Raw genomic sequence first — 20,847 nt, 5'->3', positions numbered from 1 at the left:
GGTCGTAAAATTTACAGTCTCACCAGAGACGTTTGCTTGTTCCAGTTGCTCCACATCCTTGCCAAAACATAATATTGCTAGATTTCATAATTTTTGTCAATCTGGTGGATGTGTAATGGTATCAAAATTGTGATCTTCATTTCATATCTCTAATTACTAATAAGGTTGTGCACTTTTATATGTGTTTATAGCCTATTTGACCTTTCTGTTTTGTGAAGTGTCTGTTCAAATCTTTACCCATTTTTCCATTGAGTTGTCTGACTTTTTCTGGTTAATTCACAAAAGCTTTTCGTATATTCTGGCTATATGCCTTTATCAGTTATAGATGGCAAGTATCTTCTCCTACTCATTAATCTTGATCTTTTGATCAAAAATAATTTTTTAAATCAGAATGTTCATTTTTAGATGTTTGTAGATTCACATGCAGTTGTAAGAAATAATGCAGAGAGATTTCAGTACCCTTTACCCAGTTTCCCCCATTGTTGACATCTTGCAAAAACTGTAGTACAGCATCACAACCAGGATATTGACATTGACACAGTCAGGATACAGAACATTTCCATCACCACAAAAATCCCTCATATTTCCCTTTCGTAGCCACACCTACTTCTCTTAACCCCCAGAAACCACTTGTCTATTTACTATTTCTAAAATTGTGTGATTTCAAGAATGTTATAGAAGTGAAATCATGCAGTTTGTAACCTTTTGGATTTTTTTTCCACTCAGCATAATTCTCTGGCAATTTGTCCAGATTTATTTCTTGGGGAGTATGGATGTACCATGGCTCGTGTAACCATTCATTCACCCATTGTAAGACATCTGGATTTTGGGTTTTTTTCTTCCAGTTTTGAGCTACTATGAATAAAGCTGCTATAAACATTCGTGTACAGGTTTTTATGTGAACGTAAGTTTTCATGTGGCTGGGATGAATGTCCAGGAGTGCAATTGCTGGCTCATGCGGTGGTTGTGTGCTTAGTTCTTTAAGAGACTGTCAACCTGTTTTCCAGAATGGCTGTGCCATTTTGCATTCCCACTAGCAATGTATGAGTGACCCAGTTTCTCCATATCCTTGCCAGTGTTTGATGTTGTCAATATTTTTAAAATTTTAGCCATTTTGGTAGGTGTGTAGTGTTATCTCATTGTGGTTTTAATGCCCATTCCCCTATTTGCTAATTTGGCATCTGTATTCTCATCTATATGTTCTCTTTGGGGAAATATCTGTTTGTGTCTTTTGGTCATTTTCTAATCGGATTGTTTGTTTTTATGTTTTTTTATTTTATTTTATTTTTTTGTCTTTTTTTTTTTTTTGAGGAAGATTAGCCCTGAGCTAACATCTGCTGCCAATCCTCCTCTTTTTGCAGAGGAAGACTGGCCCTGAGCTAATATCCATGCCCATCTTCCTCTACTTTACATGTGGGACACCTGCCACAGCATGGCTCGACAAGTGGTGCATAGGTCCACATCCAGGATCCAAACTGGCAAACCCCGGGCCATGGAAGTGGAATGTGTGAACTTAACCACTGCGCCACCAGGCTAGCCCTTGTTGTTGTTGTTTTTGCCTAAGGATGTCCAATTACGCTAGCACCGTTTGTTGAAAAGCTATTTGTCCTCCCTTGAATTGTCTCTGCACCGTTGTCAGGAATCTATTGGGCATATTTGTGTGGGTCTATTTCTGGGTTCTCTATTCTGTTCCAGTGAGCTGTCTATTCCTCCACCAGTACCACACCGTCTTGATTACTGTAGCTATATGATGAATCTTGAACTTGGGAAGACTGGCCCTGCCTATGTTATTCCTTCTATTCAAGATTGTTTTAGGTCTTCTAGTTCCTTTGCCTTTTCTTTTAAATTTTAGAATAAGCTCTAGATCTAGAAAGAAACTTGCTGGTATTTTGATGGGAATTAGGGAGAAAGTGTTCAGTCTTTCATCACTAAGTATAAATTAGCTGTAGGTATCAGTTTGACAAATTTTCCTTCTATTCCTCTATTTGTGAAAGTTTTTGTTATAGATGGATATTGAATTTTGGTGAATGTTTTATATCAGGTTATATAATCATGTGATTTTTTTTTTTTTCCTTTTTAGCCCGTTAATATGGTGGATTACATTAATCTTTGAAAATTGAACCAGACTTCAATCCCTGGAATAAAGCCCACGTGGTCATGTATGTATGTAACTCTTTCTATGTATTGCTAAATTCTATTTGGCATTATTTTGTTAAGCATTTTTGCATCACTATTCATGAGAGATATTGGTCTGTAGTGTTCTTTCTTTGTACTGTCTTTGCCTGTTTTTCGTGTGGGGGTAATACTAGCTTCATAAAATAAATTAGGAAGTGTTCCTTCCTCTTCTGTTTTCTGGAAGAGACTATGTAGATTGGATGTTAAGTCGTCTCTAAATGCTGGCTAGAATTCTCTGGTGAAACCATCTGGGCCTGGAGATTTCTTTTGTGGAAGTTTTTAAATTCCAAATTTAATTTCCTTACTAGTTACAGAGCTATTAAAATTGTCTATTTCAGACTGAGTGAGATGTGGGAGTTTGTATTCTTCAAAGAATTGACATTTCATCTAAGCTGTCAAATTTTTATGAGTAGAATGTTCATTGTATTCCCTTGGTATCCTTTTGATGTCTACAGGGCGTGCAGTGACTACCCATTTCATTCCTGAAACACGGGGAATTTGTGTTGTCTCTCTGTTTTCCTTTGTCAGTCTTAGCTAAAGGTTTGTTAATTTTATTGATCTTTTCAAGGAAAACAGCCCTTCGTTTATTGACTTCTCTATTCTTTTTTCAATTTGTTGATTTCTGCTCTTGTCTTAATTATATCCTTCCTTCTTCTTGTTTTAGGTTTAGTTTGCCCTTTTTTCCCTACATTCTTGAGGTAGAAGCTTAGATTATTGATTTGAGACTTCCTTCTTTTCTAATGTATGCATTTAGTTCTATAAATTTCCCTCCCAGCACTGCTTTAGCAGGGTCCCACAAATTTTGATATGTTGTATTTTCATTCACTTCAATATATTTTTTTTATTTCCCCTAAGACTTCCTCTTTGATCAGTGGGTTATTTAGAAGTGTGTTGTTTGGTTTCCACGTGTTTGGAGATTTCTTGTTTTCTTTCTGTTAATAATTTCTACTTTGATTCCCTTGTAGTCAGCCTTCTTTGTTCCACCTTTCCTGCCCTGGTTAGAACCTCCACCGGAATTTCCTCCAGCAGTGGAAGGAGCAGACATCCTCGTCTTAGTCTTAATATTAGATCTTAGATGGAAAGCATTCGGTCTTTCACCATTAAGTATAATGTTAGCTGTGGGTTTTTCATAGATGTCTTTTTTCAGGTTGAGGAAGATCCCTTCTATTCCTAGTTTGTTGAATGTTTTTCTAATAAAAGGGTGTTGGGTTTTGTCAAATACTTTCTGCATCTATTGATGTGATCCAGTGGTTTGGGCTTTTATTCTGTTTAAATGGTGTGTTATATTCATTGATTTTTTAACATTAAAACAATTTGCTTTCCTAGGCTAAATTTCACTTGGTCCTGGTGTATAATCCTTTGTATATATTGCTGGATTTGGTTTGCTAATATTTTGTTGAGGAGTTTTGCATCTATATTCATAAGGGATATTTGCTTGTAGTTTTCTTGTATGTCTTTGTCTGATTTTGGTACTAGGGTAATACTGGTCTTATAGGATGAATTGGGACATGTTCCCTCCTCTTCTATTGTTTGGAGGAGTTTGTGAAGGATTGGTGTTAATTCATCTTTAAACGGTATCATTCATCAGCTGTCTGGGTCTGGGCTTTTCTTTGTGAGTAGTTTTTAAATTACCAATTCAATCTCTTCACTTGCTGCAGGTGTATTCAACATTTTCTGTTTCTTCTCAAGTCAGTTTCAATAGTTTGCATCTTTCTAGGAATTTATCCGTCTCATCTAGATTATCTAATTTGTTGGCACACAATTGTTTATAGTCTTCCTTTATCATCCTTTTCATTTCTGTAAGGTTGGTAGTGATTACCTCGTTTTCATTCTTGAGCTTAGTAATTTGAATCTTCTCTCTCTTTTTTCTTGACCAATCTAGCTAAAGGTTTGTTAATTTTGTTCATCTTTTCCAAGAAGCAGTTGTGGTTTTATTGATTCTCTATTGTTTTTCTATTTTCTATTGCACTTATTTCCACCCCTAATCTCTATTATTTCCTTCTTTCTTCTTGCTTTGGGTTTAGTTTGCTCTTTTTACTATTTCCCTAAGGTGGAAGTTGAAGTAATTGATTTGCTATCTTTCTTCTTTTTTAATATGGATGTTTACAGGTATAACTTTCTTCCTCAGCACTGCTTTTGCTGCATTCTATAAGTTTTGGTGTGTTGTGTTTTCATTTTCATTTATCTCAAATACTCTAATTTTCCATTATTTATTCCTTGATCCATTGGTTATTTGGGAGTATGTTGTTTAATTTCTTCATTTTTGTGGATTTCTCAAATTTATTCCTATTATCTAATTTTATTCTATAATGGTTCAATAACATGCTTTCTTTCATGTCAAACTTTTAGAATTTATTGAAGTAGACTTTATGGCCTAATATATGGTCTATCCTAGAGAATGTTCCATGTGCTCTAGAGAAGAATGCTGTTGGGTGGAGTGTTCTGTAGATGTATGTCTAGAAGTTTTATAGTGTTGTTCAAGTCATCTGTATTCTTGTTGATCTTCTGTCTAATTGTTCTATCCATTATTGGAAGTAGGATATTAAACTTTTTCTGATGAATTGTCTATTTCTCCCTTCAATTCTATCACCTTTGGCTTCATGTATTTTTGAGCTATCATGTCACTTTCACATATGAATATGCAAGCAAGATTTTTAAAGTTTCACCGTTAAGTTTGATATTTGCTGAAGGTTTTTTGTAGATACTCTTTACCACAGAAGGGAACTTCCTCTCATTCTGGTATTCATGACATTTTGCAATATGACTTTGTTCTCCTCCCAGAAAAGGTGGGGTTTCTTTCTTCTCTCCCTTCACTCTGGCTGCTCTTGGGACTTACCAACACAATATGGTGGAATATGGTGCAAATAACATTGTATGAGTTCCAAAGCCTAAGCCTCAAGAGGCCTTGCAACTTCTGCTCTTGTCTTTTTGAAGCCCTGAGACCACTATGATGTAAAGAAACCCAGGATGAAGGACCATGTGGAGAAACAGCATTACTTTTGCCATATGATATTCATTAGAAATTAGTCGCTAAATCCAGCCCACAGCCAAGTACAAGTGCTGCCCCACTTCCCATTCACCCTCTCCTAAGTATAGCTCATTTGGGATCCCAATCCAAGACAGGGGCGAGGGAGTGTGTGGCAGTTAGCAGCATGCATACCTTTGGTGAACCATGGACTCCAACTTTTGACCTCTAACCAGGATTACCAAATGGCCCCTAGTGGCCTCAAATGTAAGGCTCATGTCTTTGGATTTCTGTCCTCTCTCGGGGCTTAAAGCTAATAATTCCTGATTAACTTGTTAGCTCTTTGATGCTTTTAAGAAGATTTTAAACATATTTAGTTTAAAAAATAAACCTTTAGCCAATCAATTAGTTATCTTCAGCTTAACCTTCAGGAAGATGGGTCTGAATTACTTAATTGACATTATCAGAAGCAGAAGTTCTCCAGTTGCATGTGTGGATGTGTTGTTCTTGTTTTAATCTGGAAGAACTTCTTTTGGGTGAAAACTGCCTTTTTGCTAAAGACATATAGGATCACATCAAGGAAAATAGTGACTGCCATATCCCTTGCCCTCTTAGGTGCATTCTAGTAAAGTAAATTATAAAATCAATAATATTTTTCTATTGACTTTCACTATAAAATCAAAGGACCATTCAAACAGGGGCACATCTCTTAATAGCAGTGAGACTAAACTCAGATCTCCCTCCAGCCTCCTAGATTGGCCAGTGGACGCATCGCCTCCTCTATTATCCGAGGGGGCTGTTCCTCTTTTCAAAGAGTTTTGGTGTTGTCAGTATAATTGGGAAAAAATTTTCTTTTTTATCTATAGACAAGTTCTTCTGGTGGAAGCTTCCTGAGATATCGAAAAGAAGTGTTAGTTTAATTTCTTCCATATGGCCAATACTGCCATCAGACATTCAAGCCATGTATCAAATCAGAGCTAAGATTTAAGTTTTTCTATTTAAAAGCGTCAAGTACTGTTTAATCAGTGATTAAGACCACAGATTTCTCTAGAGATGGATCAGATCATATAGCCTAGCTCAGTGGTTTTCTCTTATACAGGTTACAATCCCTTATCCACAATTTGAAATTCAAAAATCTATAAAAGTCAGTTTAGAAAAGACTTCATTTGAGTACAAAACCTGAGCTAAGCTGATCTAATTTGGTGGCAAAACTTAGGCTATAGTGAGGGTATTTTAAATCTTTATTTATCTCGCTTGGCGCCAATATTTATTCATTTTGGTGCAAAAACACAAAAACATTGATGTGTTTGCTATTCCAGTCTTTATCAGGGATGTATTATGCTAAGAGACGGGAAATGCACCAAATTGCCTTTCTAAATTTAGGGGGGAAATTGATTTTCAAAAACTGTTCTCCATGAGGCAGGAAGAAGACTTTCTTTCTTTTTTTGAAGAGAGAGTCAGGGATATTTATTTTATTTTTTAAAGATTGGCACCTGGGCTAACAACTGTTGCCAATCTTTTTTTTTTTTCTGCTTTATCTCCCCAAACCCCCCCTGTACACAGTTGTATATCTAGTTGTGGGATGTGGGACACAGCCCCAACGTGGCGTGACAAGCAGTGCCATGTCCGCGCCCAGGATCCGAACCCTGGGCTGCCGCAGTGGAGCGCGCAAACTTAACCACTCGGCCACGGAGCCAGCCCCAGAAGACTTTCTGTTTCTCCTTGGATGTAAGAACAAGATGGAGGAGAGGAGGCCAGTGGACACAGGCATATGGCAGAAGACTTTTCGCTTTATCCTGTCACCCCTTCCTGTGACCTTCCTCTCCCAAATCTTCAGCAAAGTTCCTAAACTAACAATACGCATTTTTGTGAGTGGATTCGTGGGGGTGTGGGTACAAGTGAAGAGGTTTGGCTTTGCACCTGCTTTGATGTGAGTCAGAAAAGAGGCAGCACAGGTGGATATATGAGCACAGAGGCAGAGAGAAAAGTGAGAAAGTGCGGCTGAGAACTCCCAGAAATTAGGGGGGGGTGGGGGTGGGGTGGTCTTTTCTCACAAGGCCTTGGCATTGGGATTCTGGTAGGGTGTAATCAATTATCTAAGGAAAAGGGGCGTGCTACCTCTATGAAGGTCTGAATTTCATCTTGCATTTAAATGTATTCAGCTCTGCATTTTCTCCTGTCTCCCTGTCCTGGTCTCCGTCATACAAGTGAAGCATCTATCCTCTCTTAAGGATAGTCATTTCTTGGGAATCAGGAATTATCGAATTGCATTTCAAATAATCACACTGCAAAAACAAATAGTATAGTCAATAGTCAAATGATTAAGAGCATGAAACTTTTAATCAAACGAATTGGGTTTGAATCCTTTCACAGCCAGAGTAAACCTTGGGAAAATTACTTAATCTTTCCTAGCCTTAGTTTCTCAGCTGCAAATTGGGAGATAAATACTCCCTACCTCTTCAGGTTGCACCTAGGGAGATTGCGTGGCCCAGTGCCTTAGGCACAGTTAGTGTGCAATAAATGATAGCTTTAAAAAATGCTGAGAGTTTCCAGGCTCCCTGACTCCTCTCCATGTGCTTCATGTTCACATCACCATCACACATCCCTTTTTACTTTCACACTTTAGCCAGCCTTTCTGAGCAGGTCTCCGTCCACCTCCTCTCCTCCGGCTCCTCTCACCTGCCCTCGTGGCCAGGACTGACTGATGCACGAGACTAAACAACCACTTTACAGCCAGTGCAGCTACTTTCAAGACTGAATGTGGTCAGTCTCTTCTCTTGGAGGCTACAAATATTATTCATTAAAACAATGTGCTGAAAAGTATTATAACTATACTGAAGTACTTTCTCATGATTGAGTTAAGGTAATTGGTACAGCAAACTGAGGGTAAAAAGGTGTTTGTGGCTCAATGGGGACATAGTACCAGTGCCCACACCCTAAAAGCTACATTCAGCAACAAAAAGATTTAGGGATCTATGTGTCCATATAAAGCAAAGTTGACATCCAATTTCCATTTTGGCATGGGCCACCAGAAGATATTTAGGGATGAATTGGTTCTTGAATAAAAATTCACGAAAGAGCTATGGGGTAATTCAGTAAATGAGTATGGAGCCATCTCTTATTCAGATTTGTAACCTCTGTAAGTGGTTTCTGCAACTGCTGTAAAACCTTAAATCAAAGGAGAATGATTTAAAGAAACAGAATTAGTTTGCCTTTGGTCTGTTTTCAGCCGCCTAAAACATTGGCAAGATATTAACATATTTATCTTTTTTAACACAATTATGTATTTAGCAATTCATTCATATGGTTGGAAGCTTCTTTGGGTACGTGAAAGCTGGGAGTATTAGCTAATGTTACACATGGGGATAGAGTATATAAGTGATTTACTCAAGATTATGCAAAAGATCTGAATAGATCTAGGAGCTCATTGTTGCACTACAGTCTCTCTTTGCCATCAAGGATGTGATATTTGAGCCAGCTCTGGTGTTCTAGTGGTTAAGATTTGGCGCTCTCACTGCCACGGCCCCAGGTTTGTTTTCCTGGTCATGTAACCACTGATAAGTTGTCATTCTATGGTGGCAGCTCACAGAGAGAACTAACTAACATCTAAGATACACAACCATGTGCTGAAGCTTTAAAAAAAGAGTGGGTGGGGGGAATGTGATATTTGTCTTGTTCCTGATCTTAGAGGAAAAGCTTTCAGCTTTTCACTATTGAGTATGATGTTAGCAGTGGGTTTGTCATATATGGGCTTTATTATGTTGAGGTACCTTCTTTTTATACCTAATTTGTTGAGAGTTTTTATAATGAAAGAATGCTGATTTTGTCAGGTGATTTCTGTTGAGATGATCGTAGGATTTTTATCTTTTATTTTATTAATGTGGTGTGTCACATTTCTTGACTCACATATGTTGAACCATCCTCGCATCCCAGGGATAAATCCAACTTGATCACAGTGCGTGATGCTTTTCTGTTCAATTCTGCTTACTAGTATTTTGTTGAGGATTTTGGCGTCTATGTTCCTCAGGGATATTGGCCTGTAATTTTCTTTTCTTGTAGTGTCCTTGTCTGGCTTTGGTATCAGAGTAGAACTGTCCTCAGGAACAAGACAAGGATGCCCACTCTCACCACTTCTATTCAACATAGTACCGGAAGTCCTAGCTACAGCATTTAGACAAGAAAAAGAGATAAATGCATCCAAATTGGGAAGGGAGAAGTAAAATTGTTTCCATTTGCAGATGACATGATCTGATATATAGAAAACCCTAAAGACTTCACCAAAAAACTGTTAGAATAAACAAATTCAGTAGAGTTTCAGGATACAAAATCAGCATACAAAAAAATCAGTTGTATTTCTATACACTGACAACAAACTATCAGAAAGAAAACAATCCTATTTACAATAGCGTCAAAAAGAATAAAACACTTGGGAGTAAATTTAACCATAAAAATGAAAGACCTGTATGCTGAAAACTATAAGACACTGATGAAAGAAACTGAAGATGGCACAAATAAATGGAAAGATATTCTGTGCTCATGGATTAGAGGAATTAATATTATTATAAATATCCATACTACCTAAAGTGATCTACATATTTAATGCAATCCCTATCAAAATTCTAGTGGTATTTTCCACAGAAATAGAAAAAAAAAACCCACTAAAATTTGTATGGAACCACAAAAACCCCTGAATAGCTAAAGCAATCTTAAAAAAGAAGAACAAAGCTGGAGGCATCATATTTCCTGATTTCAGCTATATTACCAAGCTATAGTAATCAAAACAGTAGGTTTTGGCATAAAAAGCACAGATCATTGGAAGAGAATTTAGAGCCCAGAAATAAACCCATGCATATACAGTCAGCTAATCTTTGACACAGGCTCCAAGAGCACACAATAGGGGGAAAGGATAGTTTCTTTAATAAATGGCTTTGGGAAAACTGTATATCTATATGCAAAAGAATGAAACTGGACCTCTATCTTACACTATTCACAAAAATTAACTTCAAATGAATTAAAGACTTAAATGTAAGTCCTGAAACAATAAGACTCCTAGAATGAAACACATAGGGAAAAACTCGTGGACATCGGTCTTGGCAGTGATTTATTGGCTATGTTACCAAAAGCACAAGCAACAAAAGCAAAAATAAAAAGCTACATGAAACTAAAACGTTTCTGCACAGAAAGGAAACAATCAACAAAATGAAAAGGCAACCTATAGAAGGGAGAATATGTTTACAAACCGTATGTCTAATAAGGAGTTAATATCCAAAATATAAAAAGAACTCATACAACTCAATAGCAAAAAGACAAATAATCCAATTAAAAGTGGGCAAAGGACCTGAATAGACATTTTTCCAAAGAAGACATACAAATGGACAATGGGTACATGAAAAGCTGCTCAGCTTCAGGAATCATCAGGGAAATACAAATCAAAACAACAATTAAATATCATCTCACACCTGTTGGGATGGCTTTTATCATAAGGCAAGAGATAACAAACGTTGGTGAGGATGTGGAGAAAAGGAAACCCTTGTGCACTGTTGGTGGGAATGTAAATTGGTACAGCCATTGTGGAAAACAGTATAGAGGTTCCTCAAAAAATTAAAAATAGAACTACCATAGGATCCAACAATTCCAGTTCTGGGTGTATATCCAGAGGAAATGAAATAAGTGTCTCAAAGAGTATCTACACTCCCATGTTCATTGCAACATTATGCACAATAGCCAAGCTATGGAAGCAACCTAAGTGTCCATCGACAGATGAATGGATAGAGAAGATAAGGTATATATTTATCTCTAATGGAATATTATTCAGCCATGAGAAAGAAGGAAATCCTACCATTTGTGACAACATGGATGGGCCTTCAAGTCATTATGCTAAGTAAAATAAGTCAGAGAAAGACAAATACTGAATGATATCACTTGTATGTGGAATCTAAAAAAGCTGAACTCAGAAACAGAGAGTGGAATAGTGTTACCAGGGGCTGAAGGGTCGGGGAAATGGGGAGATGTTGATCAAATAGAAACTTACAGTTATAAGATGAATAAGTTCTGGGGATCTGATATACAGTATGGTGACAAGTTAATAATACTGTATTGTATACTTGAAATTTTGCTAAGGAAGTAGACCTTAAACGTTCTCACTACACACACACACAAAGGTGACTGTGTGAGGTGGTGGATATGTTAATTAACCTGATTGTGGTAATCATTTCACAAAGTGTATGTCAATCAAATCATCACGTTGTAGACTTTAAAATATGTACAATTTTATTTGTCAATTATACCTCAATAAAGCTGGAGAGAAATAAAGGACAGCAACATCACAACAACAACAGCAAAAGGATGTAATGTTTGCTCTAAAAAGACTTTATACAGCATATTAGTAAGCAGGTGAATGGGCACAGGGAGAAGAATGGTGTTCTAGGAACCGGCAAGCTGCGTGAAGACACAAGGGGATCATTCTATACACCACAGTGTGGACAATGCTTAGTTTTGCTGGCATGGCCCAAGTCTAGAGCATTTTTTATTCAGCCCAAAGCGGGCCCCATAAGTCAGTATTTTCTTCTTATATCAGAAGTTATAGTTAAAAATCTACCATATAAATTTACTTATTGTCTCATATTTCATGTCTTGTAGAGCAAACTGCCCTATTTCCTCTGGAAATTTCTTTGAGATTGCTCTCATACCGTTACCGTGGTTGTCTAGAGAAGAACCCTAAATCTTCGTACTTGGTTCGGTATTGCTCTCAGGGGCTCTCGCATCAGAAATGATTTGCTCATTGTCATTGGACGTGTACTGCTACTCGAGTCCCTCCTTCGCTATTTCACATCTAAGTTCACATTTGTAGCTTTTCACGGCATATTACCTCATAAATCTATATCCCTTTTCTCTTCCCAGGCCATTCTGTCCGAACCTGTCTCAAGTCTCCTATACTAAACGTACATGGCATTCTGACGGCTTTCCCTAATGGGAGTCAGCGCCTGCAAGTGGTGGGGGGGGGGGGGGGGCGGGTAAATGCCCTCGTGTGACACGGGAGGCGACTGGGCTGTAAGGATGGTGAGTAAGGGCCCTTCGCAATACCAACCTGTCTTTCTTCTTGATTACCAGTCTCAAGCGCTGTCCTCATTTCAGCGGGCTGATGGGAGGCCAGGCCCCAAAGGTAGAGGCTGATGCTCAAATCTCCTAATGGAGCTTGACAGCGGGAGGATTAAAAGCGCAAGTGCAGCACCCAGAAAGCAGCGCAGGGAAGCGCACGCCTCCTCTCGGTGCCCCTTCGCCTGCCGCTGGCTCGCTCTTTTAGAGAGCTGAACCATAAAGATAAATCTTTTCATAGAAACAGAGGTTTAAAAAAAAAAGAGAGCGATGAAAGGGCTTGGGAGAGAGGGAAAAGAGGACAGGAGTAAACAGTGCTGTGAGGTTTCCAGGGGCCAGGAGCTGGGATTGTCTGTAGAACAAATTCCTTTTGGGAAACGGAGATATCAGTGTGCAAAGGACAAACGACAGTTGCAGTAATGCCACTATGCTAGCCAGATTCAGTTGTAAAACCAGGCCAAGTTTCAAGGCTACTGACTTATTCTCTCAGGGCAAGTGACAATTGCTATAGGCAAGGGAGCGGCTTCTCAGAGTGCAGCAGCCTGGTGACTTTCCCTCCCCTGACAACCTCGGCAGCGTACCTCGTGGGTACTACTTTTCTGTACTACGTCTCTACTTTTGTTGCCTTGTCCTGTCATTGAACTATTTGACCTGGGTATCTCTTGCCTCCCCAGTGAAACTCTGAGATCCGTGGGGGTAAAGCAATGCATGAAAACTAGTTCAAAAATATTTACAGAGGGTCTATATTACATACCCAGCTGAAGAGAATTCAAAGAAGTTTAAGGGAACTCACAATTATAATTGGAAAAATAAGATCCATGCACATGAAACAACTGCATATCAGTGCAAGGCAATGATTGATTGAAGTCACAAATACATATAGAATGAATAGACACCAAATTGCTTTGAAAAAGGAGACCATGCTAGAAAGACTACAAAAGAGGGCTTTAAGAAGCAACAGCTCCAAGAGGAGAAGCTTCAGGATGCTGCCATTCAGCTGGCAGGAGGAGAATCAGAAGGCTCCATTCGGACTCTGTCACCCTGAAGGTGAGAAGGAATGTTCTTCTCTTGCCAGAACACTAGCTATGCAGCTGGGTACAAATAGATATATTTACTAGGAATCTAGGATTAACTGATTCTTTAAGAGGACTTACATGCTGCACATATGCCCAAGTTTTGGAACAAATGTGGATCTACTGCTTGGGACGTGAGATGGTGCCTTGAGGCCCGGGACTACAGTAACTCAAGGATTAGCACCACGAACCCTCTCTCCCTTCTGCTAGGGTAGTTTACCTTGGTTCTAAGTTATCCAAGTTGCTTTATCTTTTTATCCCTGTGGCTTATCTTTGGCCATTTAAGTGATTATAAATAAATAATGACAACTGGGGAAATATGTCTATTTGGCAGACATTTAGCAAACAAAAAAACAGAACAAACAAACCAGAAACATGCCAACACCACCCCTCCCAAATTATGACGGGAAAATATGGAAATGCCAGAGAACCTGTGTGGAGACAAGGAATTCACTGGGTGCTCTCACATCTGTACTATGATCAAGCTGAAGGTGGGACAGAGCAGCAGCGAGAAAAAGGACAAAGATCACTTACTGCCTGGAGTTCGGTCCCTGGCAGCACCCTCCAAAGCAGAGAGCTGTCATCTAATCTCATCCTGCCAACACCAAATGCACTCCGACAGGCCATTACAACACAAAGCCCTTCCGTTTACAGTTCCTGGAAAAGTAACTTTCATCTGTAGTGGCCAGAGATTCAATCATTCATAACTCTGGGTGATTCTCTGAGTCACTGTACATTCCCAGGACTCAAAAAAGATGATCATAGGTTGAAAACGTTTTTAGGGAAAAAATGAACTTTGAATAGACATAGAAAAGACTAGGGATAGGAAATATCATAGTAAGAATAGCTTGGTGCCCGCTCTGTGCCAAGCCCCGGGCTCGGCACTTTAAATACGCAATTTCATATAACCTGGGCAACAACATTCCAGCTACTGTCCCATTTCTCTGCCCACTCATGGCAAATCTCTAGAATGAGCTGTCTAACGTTGTCTCCACTGTCTCATTTCCCACTCATTCTTCTACCCATTAGAATCAAGGTCCTGTCTCTACCCTCCACTGTCAAGGTCACCAACCCTCTTCACATTGGGATATCTAGTAGACATGTCGCTATGTCCTACCCCCTACCTAAACTTTTGGCAGCATTTGACAGAGCTGACCTTGTTCTCCTTGAGAACCTCAAAGGCTGGTCCTTCTCAGGCTATTTTATTTTTCTTGTAGGATCTATCAGTATCCAGAGTTATTCTGTTTCCTACACTAGAATGTAAGCTCGTTGAGGACAGCGACTCTGTTTTGTTTGCTGCTCTAATTGCCCCTGGGATAAGAAACTGGAAGATTAAGGGAAATGGATGGGAGGGAAACTTTTCTATGGAGACCCTTTTAAATCTTTTAAGTTTTGTACGGTGGGTATGTTATTAACTATAAAATAATAATTGCACAAAATTTCCCAAACATTGGGTTTTACAGTATGGGAAGTTAAAGAATCTTGAGAAATCATTCATTCCTCTCCCCTATCTGTTACAAGACCACACTGAACTGCCCAACATATTGTTTTAGAGCAAGAGGAATGGAAACACATGGGAAGTGATATTTTTTTTAAATGTCACCTCTTTTTTTGTTGCTGGGAAAGATTTGCCCCGAGCTAACATCTGTTGCCAAACTTCCTCTTTTATTTTCCTCCCCAAAACTCCAGTGCGTGGTTGTATGTCCTAGTTGTAAGTCTTTCTTGTTCTTCTATGTGAGCCACCACCACAGCATGGCAACTGACAGATGGGTGGTGTGGTTTTGTGACCGGGAAATGAACCCAGGCCACCAAAGCAGTGAGAGCGCTGAACTTTAACCACTAGGCCCTGAGAGCTGGCTCAGAAAGTGATTTTTGTAGGTCACTTTGATAGTTAATTTTGGTTTTCTTGCCATTTCACTCAAACCCAGATGTATTAGCAGTTGTTTTATTAGACATTGTAGGTATCCATTCATCAATCTGAGAACATGTTATACTTGGGAAGACTGGCATTTTTCATCAACAGTATAGTCCTGGGAAAATGTGTAGTGGGATTTCTTGATGTTGATTGTCCTTGGAAACTGGGAGCCAGTTCAGGTTTTATTAAACCTGGCCCTGGTTTCTGGCCACAGATGCAAACTTCTCATCTGTAATTAAGCAGCTGATAACTTTGCAGGGAAGAAGGGTGATTCGTGAGCCCAAGATAGATTCAAGATGGTATGTGCCCCTCTCTCTGCCAAAGTGTCAGACGTGACCTCTGTAGGTCTGGACCAAATGGTGCGAGTCATTGCTGAGGTAAGAGGATCGTAAATCATGGAAACAGATTGAGGCCCTCCGCAGGGTTCTTGTCATGAGTCATTCTTCTTTTTCTGGGAACCACTATGTTTGGGACAACCCTTGAGAGTTCGTGTTCTGATACTTGCCAAGACTGAGGTTGTGAGCAACAGATTTACATACATAATGTCATTCAGCGATGAAGGATATTTCCAAGTTTCACTAGAATTCATATTTACTTTTAGATTAACTAGTATTAATCCTTACCTAAATTCTTTTAATCCCAAAAGTACTCCAAGTATTATTACAAAAGCTACTATTCCAAATTCCAAAGCTACTATTAAGGAAAGCTATTCATTCTTAAAGATTTAGGGGCTCAGACATAAGCTGATATAATCAAAGAAGGGAAAATAAATTACATTTATTAATTTCCTCTTACATGCCTGACACAGTCGAGATGTTGGCATGAATTTGGGGAAAGAAGTGTCAGTGACCAATATCCTTTGTAAGTATTCTTCATGAAACGTGGGGTGGACAGCAATTGCTCTTAGGAGAGAATCCTCAGCATAGAACCAAAATGACTTACAAGAAGAGGCATCTGGACTTCTTGATTCTGATTTCTAATGTTGTCCTCTGGGCAGTCCTAAGCATCTAAGCCTGGAATATATAAAATCCTAGGTTCGGTCTGATCCACACTTTAGGGATAGGATGTGCATGGGGCATGGAAACATTCATGGTCCCACCCCAGACCCACTAAATCAGAAAACTTAAAAGTGAGTCTGTTGACTGTGTAGTCTAAAAGCTCCACACGTAATTCTGATCCACGTCTCTGATTGTGATCCATCACTGGACAGCGCCATCTTTCCCCTAAGCTGCCTCTGGAGTCTATGAGGTCAACAGCTCCCTGCTAGATCAGACAGAGGCTTTTGCTCCTATCAAAAGGCTGTTTTTATTAATTTTTTCCTCAGATATAATCCATATGCCATAAAATTCACCCTTTTAAAGTCTACAACTCTGGGGGTTTTAGTTTATTCATAAAGTTATGAAACCATTGCCATTATCTACAATAACATTTTCATCACCCCCAAAAGAAATTCCATACCTATTAGCAGTTACTTCCTGTTCTCCTCTCCCCACTAGCCATTGTCAATCACTAATCTACTTTCTGTCTCTATGGATTTGCCTATTCTAGAAATTTCGTATAAGTGGAATCATACAATATGTGGCTTTTACCATAATGTTTTCAAGGTTCATCTATTTTGTAGCATGAATCATTATTCCATTCTCTTTTATGACTGAATAATATTCCATTGTATGATATACCACATTTTGTTTATCCATTGATCAGTTGTCATGAAATGGTTAGGTGGTTTCTACTTTTTTGGCTATTATGAATAATGCTTCTATAAACATTCATGTACAAGTTTTTGTAAGCACTAACTTTTCATTTCTCCTTGGGTAAATAGCTAGGAGTGGAATTGCTAGGTCATGTGGTAATTCTGTGCTTAGCTATACTGTTTTTGAAAGCAGCTCCCACATTTTATATTCTCACCAGCAATGTATGAGTGTTCCAATTTCTCTACATCCTCACCATCACTTGTTATTATCTGTCTTGTATAGTTATAGCCATAGTGACTGTGAGGTATTACATTGTGGTTTTGCTTTGCTTTTCCCTGATGGCTAATGATGTTTAGCACCATTTAATGTGCTTACTGGCTATTTGTTTATCTTCTTTGGAGAAACGTCTGTGCAGATCCTTTGCCCATTTTCTTTTTAAAGATTTTATTTTTTTCCTTTTTCTACCCCAAAACCCCCGGTACATAGTTGCATATTCTTAGTTGTGGGTCCTTCTAGTTGTGGCATGTGGGATGCTGCCTCAGCATGGCTCCATGAGCAGTGCCATGTCCACGCCCAGGATTTGAACCGACGAAACACTGGGCCGCCTGCAGCGGAGTGCACGAACTTAACCACTTGGCCACGGGGCCGGCCCCACCTTTGCCCATTTTTTAATTGAGCCTTTTGTCTTTTTATTATTGAGTCGTACGAGTACTTTATATATTCTAGATACAAGTGCCGTATCATATATATATTTGCAAAAGTTCTCTCCCATTCTCTGTGCTCCCATTTTCACTTTCTTGATGTGTCCTTTGAAGTGCAAAAGTTATTAATTTTGATGAAATCTAATTTATCTATTTGTTTCTTTTGTTGCCTATGTTTTTGGTGTCATACCCAAGAAATCATTGCTAAGTCCAAGATCACTAAGATTTACGCCTATATTTTCTTTTAAGAGTTTTATACTTTCAGCTCTTAAATTAGGTCTTTAATCCATTTTGAGTTAATTTTGTGTATGATGTGAGGTAGGATTCAACTTCATTCTTTTTCTTGTGGCCATCCATTTGTCCTGGCACCATTTGTTGAAAAGATGATCCTTTTACCCATGAATCATCTTGGTGCCCTTGTCAAAAATCAATGCCATAAATGTATGCATTTATTTCTGGACTATAAATTCTATTCCATTGATCTATGTATCTATCCTTGTGCAAGTGTCACACAGTTTTGATTACTGTAGCTTCATAGTAAGTTTTGAAATCTGAAAGTGTGACTCCTTCAGCTCTGTACTTGTTTTTTTGCCCAAGGCTGTCTTGGCTATTCTGAGTCCCTTGTACTTATATATGAATTTTAGGATCAGCTTGTCAATTTCTACAAAAAGCCAGCTGGGATTTTGATAAGGATTGCATTGATCAATTTAGGAGTATTGACATCTTGACAATATTGTTTCCCAATCCATGAACATAGAAAGTCTTTTCATTTATTTAGGTCTTCTTTAATTTCTTTCAGCAAAATTTTGTAGTTTTTTAGCGAACAGGTCCTGGACTTCTGCTAAATTTGTTCCTAAGTGTTTTATTCTTTTTGATACTACTGTAACTGGAACTGCTTTCCTAATTTCATTTTCAGATTGTTCATTACTAATGTATAGGAATACAATTGATTTTTGCATATGGATCTTGTATCCTGAAACCTTGCTGAATTTGTTTCTTAGCTTTAATAAGTTTCATGTGTGTGTGTTTATTAGGATTTTCGTTTCTACAAGATCACGTTATCTGCAAATAGAGATTTATTTTCTCCTTTCAAATCTGAATGCTTTTTGTTTCTTTTAGTCATCTGATTGTCCTGCCTAGAACCTCTAGTATAATATTGAACAGAAGTGGCATGAGGCCACATCCTTGTCTTGTTCCTGGTCTTATGAGGAAAGCTTTCAGTCTTTCACCATTAAGTACCATGTTACCACTGGGTTTTTCATCAATGCCCTTTACCAGTTGAGGAATTTCTCTTCTCTTTCTAGTTTGCTGAGTGTTTTAATAATGAAATGGTGTTGGATTTAGTCGAATGCTTTTTCTGCATCTATTGAGATGATCGTGCGGTTTCCTTATATATTTTTAAGCTATTGTCTTAGCGGTTGCCATAGGGATTACAACTAACATCTTAATTTATAACAATATACTTCAGATTCATACAAACTTTCAATTCAATTTCAGTAGTGTGATGATTCATTCTATGTGTCAGCTTGATTGGACCATGGGATGTCCAGATATTTGGTCAAACATTATTCTGGGTGTTTCTGTGAGGATGTTTTTAGATGAGATTAACAATGAAATTGGTAGACCAAGTCAAGCAGATTGCCTTCTCTGATGTGGGTGGGTCTCATTCAATCAGTTGAAGCCCTGAATAGAACAAAAAGAATGACCTTTCCCCAAGTAAGAGAATTCCTCTTGCCTGACTCCTTCAAACTGTGATGTCGGCTTTCTCTTGCCTTCAGACTTCAGCTGAAACATTGGCTCTTCCTGAGTCTCGAGCCTGCTGGCCCCAGCCGTGAACTGCACCGTCAGCTCTCCTGGGTCTCCAGCTCACTGACCAACCCTGCAGATCTTGGGATTTGTCAGCCTCCATAATCACATGAGCCAATTCCTTATAATATATATATATTTTAAAAGATATATATATATATATATGTTTCTGATTATATATATATATATATAATATATATATATATATATATATATATATCCTATTCATTCTGTGTCTCTGGAGAAGCCTGACTAATACAAATAGTATACAAAAACCCTGCTCCTATATTGCTCTGCTTCCCCTCTCTTTGTGCTACTATTTTCGTACAAACTACATCTTTGTACATTATATGCCCCTCAACACAGATTTATAATTATTACTTTATACATTTGTCTTTTAAGTCAGATAGCAGAAAAAGAGTTACAAAAACTGTCTTTTAGAGCCAGGCCTGATGGCCTTGTGGTTAAAGTTAGGCGCTCTCACCACTTCAATGGCCTGGGTTCATCTCCCAGTCATGGAACCACACCACCCGTCTATCAGTTGCCATGTGTGGTGGTGGCTCACATGGAAGAACTAGAAGGACTTACAACTAGGACATACAGCCACGCAGTGGGGCTTTGGGGAGAAAAAAAAAAGAGGAAGATTGGCAACAGATGTTGGCTCAGGGTGAATCTTTCAAAAAAAAAAACAAAACAAAACTGTCTTTTATATTTACCTATGTAGTTACCTTTACTGGTACCTATTTCTTTATGTGGATTTGAGTTACTGTATAGTGTCCTTTCATTTTAGCCTGAAGGACTCACTTTCTTATTGCTTTATTTTATTTTACTTTTTTGCTAAGGAAGATTCCCACTGAGCTAACATCCGTTGCCAATCTTCCTCTTTTTTTTCTTTTTTATGTGAGTCTCCACCACAGCATGGCCACTAACAAATGAGTGGCATAGGCCTCTGAACCCAGGCCGCCAAAGCAGAGCCTGATGAACAAACCACTAGGCCATGGGGGCTGGCCACTTTATTCTTTCTTATAGAGAAATTCTGCTAATGATAAAATTCTCTCAGTTTTTATTTATTTTGGAATGTCATAGTTTCTCACTCGTTTTTTTGAGGGATATTTTTGCTGGATACAGAATTCGTGGTGGACAGTCTTCTTTCAGCACTTTGAATGTATCATTCCACTGTCTTCTGGCCTCGATGGTTTCTGATGATAAATCAGCTGTTAATCTCTTTGGGGATTACTTGTGTGCAATGAATCACTTCTCTCTTGCTGCTTTCAATATTCTTTGTCTTTGGATAGATGGATTATGATGTGTCTAGGTGTGGATGTGAGTTTTTTCTACTTGGAGTCCATTTGGCTTTTGGTTTTCATCAAATTTGGGAAGATTTTGGCCATTATTTCAACAAATATTCTTTCTGCTCCTTTCC

The 20,847-nt window shown here is 38.5% G+C and overlaps 1 long non-coding RNA gene across 2 annotated transcripts in view; it reads left to right on the top strand.

Moving 5' to 3' along the window:
* Positions 1 to 20,847, top strand: part of LOC103566991 (uncharacterized) — a 39,327-nt gene that overhangs the window by 1,828 nt on the left and 16,652 nt on the right. For both annotated transcript variants that reach the window (XR_548607.2, XR_011532244.1), the window contains exon 2: positions 2,081 to 2,159. This is a non-coding gene — a long non-coding RNA (uncharacterized lncRNA). The remainder of the gene's footprint in view (positions 1 to 2,080; positions 2,160 to 20,847) is intronic.

This window comes from Equus przewalskii, chromosome 23 (genome assembly GCF_037783145.1).
Source record: "Equus przewalskii isolate Varuska chromosome 23, EquPr2, whole genome shotgun sequence".
Lineage (NCBI taxonomy): Eukaryota > Metazoa > Chordata > Mammalia > Perissodactyla > Equidae > Equus > Equus przewalskii.
The sequence above is the reverse complement of the archived record's forward strand: the minus strand, read 5'-3'. Positions and strand labels throughout refer to the sequence as shown.